This window comes from Pezoporus wallicus, unplaced genomic scaffold (assembly GCF_028554395.1).
Source record: "Pezoporus wallicus isolate ANWC-B61680 ecotype Strahan unplaced genomic scaffold, APGP_CSIRO_Pwel_v1 contig_11133, whole genome shotgun sequence".
Lineage (NCBI taxonomy): Eukaryota > Metazoa > Chordata > Aves > Psittaciformes > Psittacidae > Pezoporus > Pezoporus wallicus.
The window spans coordinates 890901-905819 of record NW_026636583.1 but is presented as its reverse complement, the minus strand read 5'-3'; positions in this window follow the sequence as shown (position 1 = coordinate 905819).

The following is a 14919-nucleotide window of genomic DNA, read 5'->3' as shown; positions in this document are numbered from 1 at the left end:
GTCAGACTGGCAGAATCTGTCTCCATTTTGTTTCCACAAGTGAAGAATTTCCATTATTAATATTCCATTTTAGAGGGCAGAAGTACACATGCAACGTTTTCTTTCACCTCTACACTTTAACTTGTAAAGCAAAGGCAACACTTGGAAATGTTTCTCCAGTGTTTGGGGCATATGCTGTATGTGTTATATATATGTTACACATAACAAAATGGTATGCATGTGTCTGACCATAAATATCAGGAGCTGTTTTTAAGGACTATTAGGAGTTCTTCATGCGTTGTCTCCACGCAGCTTGTCTCAAGGGATGTCTCACGTGGGTGTCTTGCTCGAGAAACAGAGGCACCTGAGGTATTTCAATGGTGGATCACAACCACCATTTGGTGTTTGGTGCTTAAGAGCCTCTGAAACTATTGGGAAATGAGCTGAGCAAGCAGCAAGTCCTAAACACATCTTTGTGAGGACTTACATTTGGATGCATTAGGAAGTTATGTAGCTCCCACTTGCTTGTGTCTGTAAGTTAATGAAGATCTTCACTTCCCAGAATCCCCTTCAAGGAGCTTAATATGCCTTCTTCAAGGAGCAATATGCCCCTGCCCTCTGCTAGACTGTCTGCTTTCCTGGATGAGAATGTAAAACCACTTTATTACAAGCTTAATATAGCAGATAGAATAAGAAATTGCTAGTTTGCTATATAAACAGATTGAAGAATATGCTTGAAAAAGGGCAGACTTATGAGAAATAAAATGCACATCCTTTTGCATCATGAGACCACTCTATCTATTCATCTTTTATTGGAATAAAAGGGCATTTGTAGGTATTGAGTTAACTGAATGACATATCTCGGCCTGAGCTATAAGTAGTATGAAAAGAAGCATTCTGACCAAATGAATGCTTACTTCAAGATTTAAAAGGGATTATATTAGGAGGCATTTTTGCCTATTTAAGCAAAACTGTTTTAGAGCAAATTTTGGACAGCGGATAGGCACAGTGGGTGTGCAAATCCCACCCTCACCAACCAATCAGACCACCACAAAACCCAACTGCAGGGTCCTCTCACAACTGGTCCCTTCCCTCCTGCTGCCCACACTGAACTGACCCAGGACACTTAGCACCTAACTCTGCTTTAGCTTCCTCACTGGTGGCTCACAGCTTTATCTTTGTCCAGCCTTGAAGAGTGGTAGAAGAAAAGAGCTGAAGACAAGGAGTCCAAGTGGGTACATTTACTGGAGGGATGAATTCTAATCCTGTTCTGGCTTCTGAATTTAATCCCAGAGGATTTGGGAGAAAGCGATGCTCCTACTCCAGGATAGGTGCAATAGTCTCATGTTCAGCTCCTGGTGGGTTGAGTTTCTTCTACTGCTAAAAGTCAGCTAGAGAGGTTGAAGGAAGATTTCTCTATAGATTACTAATTTGCCTGATTGCTGACTTCCTTCCAAGTGCGATACTTATAGAGGACTCAGAAGGAAAGAAGCTATTTTCACTCTTTATTTAACTCTTCTAAGCCATTAGCAACTGAGAAGTTGTGATTAGCGCTGCGAGTTCTTCTGCAAAACAGTTATCCAGTGAATCACTCTTCACTGACAAGCCTCTGCCCACCAGCTTCTACCATATGATAGCCTACTATTATAACTCCTCCAGGGACCACTTACTTCACAGAGAGAATCCTTTTCTGCCTCTCCCATCTGGTAGAGAGCTGCTCTGCTCAGCTCCATGGCAAACAGCAGCCGCTGATGGAGATGTCTCTGCCAGATATTGGCGCAGCCAGGGTATCCTCATGGTATCCTCATGGATGGAGCTTCAACTGCTCAGAAAGCCATGGGGAAAGTCCTGCTAGCTCCAAGCAGCTGATAAAACTGGAAACAAAGAAATGTGCCCCCAAATTCCTGGAGACCCACTATCCAAGACATGCAGGTAATTCTGGGTTACGAAGATGAAGTTTTCCCCTTGCCTTAGCCAGTTCCAGCTGGGTCAGGAGGGCATTCCCCCAAAATGAGGACTACCCAGTAGTGTCTGGTGACTCCAGCAACCCTGTCCTCCATTCTGTACCAGAATCAATGCACGACAATGCAGAATCAATGTGCAGTGTTTCACCTGTATTGTGCCTCATCAGGAGGAGAAAGGAGGAGCAGATCCAGGCCTGCTGCAATGCCTTGTCCTTTTGCCCCAGTCTTGTTTCCACTGTATTTGGGATCGGTGGTGGGGCTCCGCAGGTCAATCCTGTGCTGCCTCTTGGACTGCCCAGACTTGCTCCAGAAATCAGGAACATTTTCTTTTCCACGCATCCCAGGTAACTGGGAGCTGACTAACAGGCTGGGTTTGGATGTCACCACCCATGTGTTTCAACCTTCCCATGCCACCACCTAAACTGAGCGGAGAAATAGAAAGGCCAAATTCCATCCCCTTTCCTCTACTCAGTGTATATGTAGATTGCTATCTTGAGCTAATTATTACAGCTTGTGTTTGTGTGGTTTTTGCCAACCTAGAAAATAGCAGCAAATGCTCACGCTTGGTTTTGGCTTTGAGCAAACACCTCACATGCAACCTCCCTTGAAACAGTTCCTGCAGGCCTTGGCTTTGCTGACATCCTGGCAGTGATGTTTGGACCTATATGACTTAAATGGATTTAAGTGATTTTTATGATGGCTTTCGCATGGCTCCAACAGCAACTCCCATTCTGGAGGGCAATTCCTACCCTGGCACAGACAAGTGAAGTAAATCTCATTTGATAATATGCAAAGAAATGCTCTTGCTTTGGAATAAGGCAAGGAGAGAGCAGCTTAATCTGCAATAAACCTGCAGGTAACCTGCTATTACTGCTCAGAGCTGCTGTTACTGGTGTCAGGCTCAGCAGCACCAGTGCAACAAGGCATATAATTAGGGAAGGCATGAATAATGTATGTCAATACTATAGATAATATGGCATGGGCAACATGTGTGAGTTTGGGTCCCTGAGAGGAACAGTAGCCTTTACTTTCCTTCCCCACTGAAGGCTTTATTCTGCAGAAAGAAGACATAAATCCCTACATTTATAATCAATTCTGAGCGTGGGGTGAGAGGATTTAAAATGTTTAAATTAAACACAGTAACTTCTGCTATTCAGACAGAAACCCACCCCCTTGCGATGCTCTTCCGTAGGTGTGTTTCATGGGACCATCTCTGGCACAGCTACAACACGACTGTGGAGCTGGAGCTGAAGCATGTTAGCTCCGAGGTTTGTTCCGGGGTCCCAGTTCAGCCTGGGGTGAGGTGATGGGTATCAATTCCCACAAGGCAGCATTGTGGTATAGGGATTAAAATTTTCTGAGCTACTTTGCTATAATTACATCCTTCTTTTTAAATCAAATTCCTGAATAATTCCAGGAATTGGCTTGAACTAGAAAATATTTCACCTATGACTGCAGTTTGCTAAGAAACAGGGGGAAAGAAGAAAGAACTTAAGCAAAAGCAACTAGGTGAGCATAAAGAGGGTTGGGAGAGAGGAATTAAGGGTGAATATTTATCACCATTAACTTACATTTATGTCACCTTCACACAGATGGAGAATCCTGACAATAAAATCCATGAACAAACCGGGATGAATATTAAACTTGAATTTCTACTCACTTTGACAGTGCAAATACTCAAGTACATTAAAAAAGACTTAGATTTTTTAGATGCTCAAAGGTTTTGCAGGAACTGCCAACTTTGATTGAAGTCAATAAACAAGTTTGAATGTTATGCATCTTAGGAAGCCTTGTGTCCAACCTGAAAAGCAAGATGCTTTTCAGCAGCAGACTGTGATTCAGACGGTGTTCTATTTGCTTTGGAAATATGAACTAAACCAAAGAAGTTCCCAGGGACCTCAGGAAGGATTTGACCTGACTGATGCATCTGACCGAGGCTGGAGCGACTCCATGTCCATGTGAGGAATGTGCCTGTGGGATAGGGGCTTTGCTTTGGGAATAAAAACCAGCCTGCAAATCTTCAGATAAGAGGAAGAAGACTTACAATGAGATACAGCTAGAGACTTGCTGTAAATTAAAACACAGATGGAAACCCAAAGTACTTTTCTTTAACTTGGAAACATGATCTTTAACATCACCCCTTCTCCATGGCTCTTGCACCTATTGATTTACTCTTGCTGCCTCTCCAGTAAATTGAACTATTGAAAGAAACTCTCTCTTTGTGCATCTCAAATACGTAACCACAAAGTAGGGAAGAAACATGCCATGGCCAGACCCATACATCACTGAAACTTACTGCTAACACCTCAGGAAGATGCAGATAATGCACTGAAGGGCCCTGCTTAGGTGCTTCTAATGTTATTAGTCCTCATAAAACTGATGAACAGTAGCAAGACAAAACATGGGACTGTCCATGCTGCAGATACAGAAACAATTGGTACAAAGGGGAGGGGGGAAATATCTGCATGACAGATGGTGTCCCTCTGCTTGCCATTCATAAATGAATAAAAATACCCCCAGGCTCACAAAATCTCCTGCTTTGTTGCTGTCTGATGACTGACACTTATGTGAAGCTAGCATACAGATTTTATAACCAGCCTTAAGGAGAACAGAGAGAATGGCTGAGCAAGCAGAGGGGTTGACTTGACATATGACAAATACCTGCAAACACCTCCCTGGGCTTGTTTCTACCACGGTCTGGACCCAATGTGCACCTAGGGCCAGATCCAGCACCCAGGAATATGGCACTGAGATATCTTCTTGCCTCTGCAGCTCCTGGTGGCTGACAGAGTGCCTGGGATGCTTTGTCCCATCTGCACGGCAGCCAGGGGAGCTGGGAATGCTGGGGTCAAGCACAGGCGGAAATGCAGCTACTGCAGCTTTGTGTCTGGGATCTCTCTAGCTCTGTTCCAGGATCTCACCAGGCTTTCCTGTCTCTTCACTGCTGTCTAAGCTGGTCCTTGCTGCTGAGCATCGCCTCTTGCACGTAGAGAAGGAGGGAACAGCCAGTTTCTGTGCTCTGATTTCAGTGTCTCTGGCCGTGGTGGCAACGCTGTCACACAGCTCAAGGACCCGGTCCATGAACGCTTGTCTTGCCCAAAGGATGAGCAGCTCAGCTAAACCCGGTGCAGGGCAGCAGAGACTGCTTGGAGCTATGGGTTGCTCATTTGAGAAATAGATTAATGTAACCCGTACATGACACTGCACCCTAAAATGGGTCCTGGAGCAGCTGCATGGTGCTGAGTGCTTGGGCAGGCTTAGAGGAGGGAAAGACGTGTGTCCACCAGGGCTTTATCCACCGTTTCTGGAGATGGGAAGATGTGAAAACATTAGGATTGACCAGGATGTTGATGCTATTTAATTTTCAGACTTGTAAAAGTGGTTATAAACTTGAAACTTTGTTTGACTCATGACTAAATGCAACATATGATCACTACAACATTTGGACCAAAGCATCAGTAAAAAAGAAAAGCAGCATATGAGGCAACATATGGTAAATATGTATTTAGAAGCACTGAAAGTAGACAAACTCATTTGGGTCAAGATTTAATCAGATAATGTTTGGTTTAGACTCAGCACTAATGCTGCTTAGGAAGCATATTACATTGGAAGCAGTATTTAAAACCCTGTTAGAGGCAAATGAAAATGAAAACTAAGAGAGGAAAAAAGGCAAATTTATGGCACAGCAAATTTATATTTCTTTGGCAACCAGAAGATCAAGTCTAATTAATCTGCACACGCTTGCTTTCTCCACATGGCTTGCATCAAGGGCTCGCCTGGCTATGTCTGTGTAGGTAATGCAGTTAAGAGCTCATTTTCTTTGATTTCTTTGTCTTTATTCATTAGTTTCCAAGTGTCAACTAGACCTACAAATATCATCTTAGACTCTGAAGAAGCTCTTGAAATGGAGAAGAAGGAAGGCTGTGATAATGTTGGAGCCCCTTCGTGATTTAATGAAAGTCCTTGTGGTTCAGGGATGTCCTTATGTCCTGCAGGCACAGTGTTTCTCCTCAAAGCCAATGAATCATACAGCACAATCAATACTGTCATGGCCTGGGGTAAAGCTTTAAGAGCCTCGTGGCCCTATAGACATGATATCACCTAATGTTTCTCCAGTGCCTTAAAAATTTCCCAGTTCCATCGCTATGTGTCCTTTGACAGTCTCCATAAGCATGCATATATTGTTATTCCAGCATGCAAAACACATTGGCCACATTGAGATTTCTTCTACCCCAGTGAAGTCAGCAGAGTCACACCACTTTCTGTAGGGTGTGAACCAAATCAGGGTCCATCCACAGTCTTTTCATTGAGTAAATACCTATAGCTGCAAGCCATGAATAATACAAGATGTGTGGGATACAAATTCGAGCATGCAGAGACTCATGGCACATATAAACTGCCTCTGCATCCTGATGGATGGGGTGATTCAGCTCTGTTCTCCACCACTTCTTTCCCTCAGGGCTGTTGCATCACAGAAGCAATGTGGTATCCAGAGCTGCAGCGCTGCTGTACTGCAACCCAAATCCAGCCACCAGCAGAGCTTCTCACGCTGTTTTCCATCACCTCCTGCTTGAAACACTATATACACTGTGACTTTTCATCATTCCTTCAATTGATCTCGGCCAGGATGGGATGAAATATTCACACAATCTCTCCTCCATTTGGCACAGGGTGCCTTAGCCAGCTTGCATTAACAGGTATGATTTCATTCATTAGTGAGAACTCAAGTGAGAACCTTATACAGTAAAATCACAAGAGAGGGCAGGAACTGCACACTATTTAAGTTCCAGGATAGGTGTTTTCTGAGCAGATGTGTCTTTCTTTTGGGGTCTTTTTTCAAGGTTGGGATCAGGCATCGGATGAGACCTCTGAACTTCCTACATATTCATCCCTCTACACATGGGAAAAGTTGTCAGCTTTCACCCTTAGGAATGAAATGAGAAGGGTTTGAGGTTTACTCCTCCTTTAACAAAGGCACCAGGTGGCTGGCAGAGAAGCTGTATTACTTGATTAGCAGCGAGCAGAGCAGAAGGCTGTCTGTGAATGAGCACTAACACAGCGGAGCGCTCGCTGAAAGCAGCCAAGCAGCCGAAGCTGCGGGATGGAGCCCCTCCAAGTGCTGATAGGAGAAAGCAAGAAGGGCCAAGCCAGCGAGAAAACCCTGGCACCTCTTCCAGGCAGTCACAGAGACCTCAAGCACTTCTTTCTTACAACTGTGAAACCACCTCCTGTCAAGACACACACTTTGCCTCAGCCTCTGTGTTATCTTTCCTAACAAAGGCTGCTGTCCACAGGACAGTGATTGCAGTAACCGCTCCCCCCGCCCCTGCAACCATAAACCATTAAAACACATGGCTCTTCTCCTATACATCTGCTTGGGTATGGTAGCATCAGTTCTCACACAAGATCCTCAGCAAAGATGGAGATGTGCAGTAGCAGTTCATGGGTATCTATGGCTTTGGAGGAAAAAAATCCACTCTCCTGGTTTTTAGGCCATCTCTCCTAATTCCATCAGATTCTGGTGTTAGTGAGGGTAGGAGAGGCAATAAGCTAATGCATTAGCCTTTCAAGCTCAGGGGGATTTACACCCCCTCCTTTTCCTTATATCGCAGACATGCAATATGGTTTGACATGGATATTGAGAACCAAACCTGAGACTGTGTGCAAGAAGCTTCTCCTGAGTCCTGGGGGTAGTTGATGTGTCCCTATGTTTTAAAAAGACAAAAGAAAATAACATAAAATAACATTTCTGGGAGGGTTGGAACTTCTGGTAGCAAGATTACCAACAGGTATTAAAAAGTATCTGGCTTTGCTGCCTACCCAGGAGATCGGCTAAATGAGACAGGGATTCCCCCAATTTTAAGTGAAGAGAGGGCCCAGATAAAGGACCACAAAGCTCTTAGACACCCTGTTTTGCCTCAGAGAATGCTGTGAATAGCCACAAGCCAGTAAAAGCAATTACTAGAACATCTTCCCTTTCCTTTTTGGTGAGGATTCAGACGGGTCCTGGCACTCCCAGTGATGAATTCCATTTGCACTAATAGCACGAGAAGTTCAAGCACAGTTCTTAGGGCTTGTTGAACACCTCAGAAAGGACAACTTTTTCCCAAGCAGTTTCAACCCCATGAGCTCCTCAGGGGATCCAGAACTGAGTTCATCCCATGAGTTCTCCTGGTTTTACTCGAGTAAGGATTGCAGCAAGCAATGTCCAGCTGCCAAGCTTTGCCTTGCTGGGCAGGTTGGGTGTCTCCTTCCCTGCAGACTCCTTGGTGCTCTCTGCTGCACTCATCCTTCAGATGGTGCAATCCTCTTTTGGTGCCTTTAATTCAAAGGTCACCTTCCAAACACAAGTGAGAGGAGCCCTGTGGTCTTTGCTGCTGTTCCCACAAGTTAGCCATAAAGTCATTGACCTTGAAGTTCAGCATCTTTCAGCAATGATGGTAATTTATCACCATTTCCCTTTAAAGGAGTCTCTTGTGCACCCATGACAGCAGCAGTGGGGGAAACAAAAAAACCTGAAGAGCTCCGAATGATGATTTTTATACAACGTTATTGTGAAGTCAATGAAACCTCGAGAACAAGTTAGCAGGGTTGAAACACAAACAGGCAAAAAGAAGGGGAAGAGAGGAAAGCTACATCTTCTTCATGGAAGTCAGGGTCTGCTGCCAGTTTGAACTGGCATCATCAAAAGGAGGAAGGACTGGGAATGTTGCTCTTGAATTATAATCCATGTAATTGTGGTTTTGGGCAGGTGGCTTTGAAAGTCACCCTCTTTCAAAATGTTCAAAGCTGGCTTTGTGGATGAACACAATGTAGTCCATACAGCCTCCATCAAAAAGTCTCAGCTACCCTTCTCCTCCCCACATGCCACCAACCACAACTTCTCATCCCCAAAGTCCTGGCCAGAGGCATTAGCAAGGAGCTTTTCCTGCTGCAACAAGGGGATAATGGAGAGGAGCGATATTTACATCCTCATCATAGCAAAAATAAACCAGGCAGAGCAGAAATGCCAAAGAATAGGGCAATACGAGTAGTTAAAGCCACAGGGACAGTTTCATAATGCCTCTGGTAAGTTGTAGCTGCTCATTAGACCGTTCCCTCACTGCTATTTCACAATGCTAGCTGATTTAATTTTGCTGTCTGGTACTGAGTCTAAATAATAATTAATAAGTTATGAGGAGGACTTCTAATGAAGCACATTGTGTTCCTGTGATTCACTTGGTGCAAAGCGTTGGGATTACTGCCCACCAGACCTGGGGGAGTCAGCCAGGGCTGCTGCCCATTGTCTGTGAATTCAAATGCCAGTTAGTGTTTGTAGCTGCCATTCATAAACTGTAGGTGAGCAGACCCAAACCATCACCCTGTGCTCTCATCGTGGTCAGCTCAGGAGATGAGGTGACTGCTGAAATGCCCAGAGAGAATACAAAACTGAAAGCCCACCTTGGGAGCATCCAGCCCTTTCCACCAGCTATTTCTTCTTAACCACCTCTCACTAGGTTTTCCTTTTCTGCTTGAGGCAAATCTCCACCAGAATGAAAAGCTGGGCAAGGCAATTTGAAATATTTCGAGTCCCTGGGGTTTTAGCAATCCCAGCTCCTATGCCTGGTGGTGGAAGACAGCAACCTCTGCCCAGAAGCGGTGCCAGAACATCCATTGGCTTTGCCTGCTTAAGTCAGCAGGAACTCCACACACCTTGTTCCCCTTTACACCCTGGGCAGGGGTGATGTTTAAACCACTTCAATACAAACTGCATAACAGGTTCATAGAGGCAGCTCTGAATTCCCCAGACTAATGCACTTACACAGCTTTTGTGCAACTTTAGCTCTGATGATCCATGATGAGATGGGTAATGCTCCTCCAGACGGGAAGGCAGCTATTTTCTCAGTTGAAGTGGCGTGCGTGTATCTGATATGCATGAGGAGCTGTTTAAGTATCAGTTGCCAGAGCCTGCCAAACAAGAACTAGATTTGCCTTCTACATTCAACTGAATTCTTATTTTTGTCAATCTTACCGCTCTTATAACATGTGCCCCTGCGAAATGTGTTGAAAGGAGATAACCAGGCAAAATGTATCCTCAGGGATCTGCAGTGGCAAGAAAACAATCTTGATGCTCACAATGATAAATGTCAAGTGTCTTTATGCCACTTCGGTATCAAATGATGATGTTTTTCATATTCTGTGTGTGGAAAGTATGCTTTAGACAAAGCTAGACTATCCATTACGTACATGTATGTTTATTTACATCAACTGCTGATCAAGAAAGCAATGAGAAATCACAAACAAGCCTCATCATTTTCCCTGCACATCCCAGGGCTTCTTTTCTTTCTGCATTTTTCCCCCTCCTAATTACAGTTATCAAATTACCTGAATTAGCAGCTGAGAACACAGCTCGTAACACCATAGGGAAAGACATGAGAAAACCTTTGTGGGACCAGGTACAACGGCAGAGACAAGTGCCACAGAGAACCGGCAAGGTGCTGTCACAGCCAGGAGAATAAAATACATGGGATTTGGGAATGTCTCTGTTTCCTGCAGCTACAAGACCCCTGAAATGTTATTTTTTTGTAGACCACAATCTAAGAGCAGCTTAGAACTCAGAGCATCTCTGAAGAGCCCATGCATAGGGAAGACAATGGGAGGAAGGTGAAGGGGATTGATTAGGAGAAAAGCAGCTGATGAACAATGAATCAATAGGAACTTAAGGGTATGAATAAGTAAGAATGAGACAAGAGCATTTTTCTCTCAGCTACTACTTTCAGCATGTGTTTCCTGGCATCTGGCATCTTCTCCAGCAGAGATAGTGCTAAAAAAAACCCAAGTGAGTGGAATGAAGCCCATTTTCCAAATACCTGTTATGTGTCTGGAGGAATGACTTGTGTTAAAGTTCTCTCCCTCATGTTAACTTTAATAAAGACAAGTAAAACTTTTCAGTTCCCAGGAGATTTGTGCAGATGCTGCAATTTAGGAGGGTCAGAGATGGACCTGAGCACTCAGAACCACAGAGCCCATATGTGCAGATGGGCTTGAACTCAGCCCAACCGGGCACTGAGCAATGAGATGCAAGATCAACCCCTCCTTGTGTTTTAATTCAGACCTCAGGCTCCTAAAATTGAGCAAATGCACAAATCTTCGCATTATCTGATCTAAACTCAAAACTGAACCTGTTAAGTTTGGCAGTGCTTGCATCTGATATGGAGCTTTAACTTAATCTACCTGGTCTTCATGTTACCTTGGGTCGAAATTTAGCTTTGATCACACTTGGATCTTTTCTAAGGTAACTTTTAATGCTATTAACCAGGTTTTTAACACCTGGTTAGTTAGCCTGTAGGAAAGCAAGAAGATGCAGTTTAAGGCTCTTCTTATTGTCAGTGGCTCTGATGAGACTGCACCAAATGCATTTAACCCCCCAGTTACCCACAAGTGACCCACCTGAACCTCATGCCTTCACGTGTGCAAAGGGAGAAAGCTTCAGGCAGGGAGATGGAGAACGCAGCAGAGGAAAGAAAGGTAAGGAAAGCCCATAACATCACTGTTGTTAGAGCAGTGCACACACAAAAGGGTAACATGATCTCTCCCTGGTGTCTCATTAATTGCCTGTGTTCAATTATACCCTTCGATTGCCTGCAGGTAAAAAAGGATGCATTTTCACCTCTTCTAACAGCTGTTTAGGAGTTTTAATTACATCTGGGACACTAAGAGAAGCCTAAATCAAAACACTTGGCATGGGGAGGTTAAATGTTGCTCTTTTAAAGCTACATATTGTGTTTAGATTTATCTCTACAAACAGGATATTGTAGAAACAAATGCGGCAACGCTCGGTGAGCGCTTCCTCCTTCATCCATTTCAAGCATTTGCATGCTCTCAGTTGTTTTTTAGCGATTAAATTTTACCTTTAATTCATAACTTGATCTTTCATTTACAACGTTTCTTTCTTCCTCTAGACACATGTTCACATATTCCTGCTCTCGGCTCTTGCAACATACAATATCAAATAAAAACCTGATGCCAGAGGGAAAGCAAGGTGGTTTTTTGCAATGTAAAATATCAGAAAGAGGCTGAGATTGGAGGCAGGATTCAGGTCCCTGATTATACAACGTGTGGTGCTCTGAATCCCCCACATTGTCTGAGACATCCCCAGAAGGGCTGGAAGACATGACAGAAAGCCTCTGGGACACCCAAGTCCTCACAGGGCCCATGGTCCCAGAGGTTGGCTTAATAGAGCACACAGAACATCACGTTGTCATGGCAATTATTCCTGATGATGAAAGCCTCCTGTCTGTCTGATTTCTTTCTGGGCTTTCAGGAAGGGGAAGGCAAGAGCTAGTAGCCTCCTTTGTGGTGTGAGAGGGGCAGATGCCTGAGGAGGGTCATCCTCCAGCCTGGGTTACAAGGGGGATGCTCTACACCCAAGGACCAGGGGCACTGGCCCCACACCCCAGTGGGTATAAGCTGCTCAGACCAATTTTAATCTACTGACAGGATTTGTGTAAGAATTCCAGGAAAGCTGGTAACTAAAGCTCTCAAGAGATAAAGGATTTGCATGATCCCGGGTGAGATAAGCTAAGATGCTAGTTCTCTGAAAACCAAAGCTGGCATAGATAGAGACAGGACCTCCCCAGATCCACAGGAGTTCTGGTTTAGGATGAAGCACATAAAATAAGAGATGTGTTTCAAAAGCACTGTGACTCCAGGTACGGGATAGGTGCTTTTCCAGAGGGAATTTGTCTGGTTTAATACAGCACTGGGAATCATTCTGTTGCAGGCTGAGCCTTGTGGCTATGGAGAGATGGCAGGAGGGGATAGGAATGGGAGAGATGCCCAGGGCAGCTGTTTGGAAAAGGAGGGATAATAAAGCACCTCCCAAAGCTGCTGCTTGAAACTCATCTGTCCCTATCTCCTAATGCACTGATGACACTCCTCATCCAGGTTGGAAAACTGTTTTCCCAGCTCTGAGTTTTGCTGCAGAGAGCTCCATCACTTTGGGAATGAGGGACCAGAAGAAAGTTAAGACTAAAGTCCAACAGCATGCAGCTCGCTCCTGGCATGGGTCAGCATTTGCAGTAGGATCTTTCTTTAACCTGTTGAGCCTTTGGTTTCCCTGTCCTGCTGGTATGCAAAGCATGGAAGGCGGGTGTTGAAGAGGAAATGTACTAAAAGAAAGGGGACAAAATAAACAACTGCTGAACTAAAATAGCAGCAGTCGAGGAAGTGGATCCATTGAGCAGTTTATCTGTGAGTCAGATCACAATGTACCCAGTGCTGGTGCCTTTCCCACTGCTTCCCTTGAGAGCCCATGAGCGCAAAACTAACGCTGTAAATACAATTACTTGCAAATGCTTCTTGGAAGTAACTTTTTTCCCCCTTTCTCTCAAAGAAACAGAAACAAAACTCAACAATGATTATGTAGGAGGTGAGCGTGAGCCTCCCTTGGTTGCATTCATCTGCTTTGTGATTTGATTTTAAGGTACATTCCTGATGAATAAACCCTTTTCTCACAACCCAAAGAGGGGCTGGCTGCCAGCAAAGGCTGAAGCACACCCAAGGCTGTGCCGCTCAATTGTCAGTGTCCCAGCATGACCCAGCTTCACATGGGATTTGTCACTGCTCCCAGGAATGAGACCAAACATAGCCAGGGAATGCAATGCCTGCTCCATCATTAGGGCGGGTTTTGTATTGCTGGCCCCATTCTGGGCTTTTATTTGCCCTGACTAGGCTCAGATTGGCAGTAACTTGTAAATCATTTTCTGATAAAGATAAATAAGATATGGTTAAAGTCCTCTGGGAAACATGGCAAAGTGGCCATTAAAAAGAGCCTCTCACACTGCCCACCTGCAAGTTCAGACCCATCTCATAATGAGCTTAGGAACTTACCTATAACTAAGAAAGTCTGGGGCTCTTAATATTTCTATAACCTCCTTCATCCCTCTGGTAGGGCAAGGAAAAGGGAAAATGCAAACAGAATTTACTTTCTGTTGCTTGCAATAGGAATAACTTGATGATCTAAATGTATTCCTATACCAAAAGCAGGGGCTGAAGCCTGGGAATTGCTCTGATCTGTGCATTTTGGGTGGCATGGTTTAGTGTGAGGTATCCCTGTCCATGGCAGGGGGGTTGGAACTGGATGATCTTAAGGTCCTTTCCAACCCTATCTATTCTATGATTCTATGTCAGGCCCTGCAAGGGGAAGCAGGGCTGTGGTAAAGGCTTCCTGGGATAACACAGCCCTGGGCCAGGCAGCGAGGAGTGCTCAGGAAGCTTATTGCACATTCCAAATGGGATGGGATGACAACAGTGCTGTCCATTCCAACCCCTGCCTCGGGCAGGGACCCCTTCCACTGGAGCAGCTTGCTCCAAGCCCCTGTGTCCAACCTGGCCTTGAACACTGCCAGGGATGGGGCAGCCACAGCTTCTCTGGGCACCCTGTGCCAGCGCCTCAGCACCCTCACAGGGAAGAGCTTCTGCCTCAGAGCTCAGCTCAGTCTCCCCTCTGGCAGGTTAAAGCCATTCCCCCTTGGCCTGTCACAACATGTCCTTGTAAAAGTCCCCCTCCAGGGTTAATATTAATTAACTTTGATTAATTATTATGAAAATTAATTGTGCACTTCCAGGGTTTCAGCTCACTGAAGTCCCAAAGATTAACACTTTTTCCCCCCCCATATAAAGTGGAAACTCTTTGCAATTTTTACAGCATAGGAAAAAATAACATCGTGCTCCCTTTCCCTGCTAAAGAGGCACAAAACCCACCAAACCCTCCGATTCCAAGACTCTCTGCCTGCTCATTCTGTCCTTTTACCTCCTCCCTTTCCCCTCATCGCTAACAGTCATCTAAAAATGCAAAGCATTTTACAAGGACAGAAACAAGATGCACCTTCTAAATACACAACATATTTGCAACTTCAGGCAAAGGGCATTTGCAGCTAGAAAACTCTGCTAATGAGAGCAACCCTGTGCTTAGTGGGAATGCTAATCAATTAGA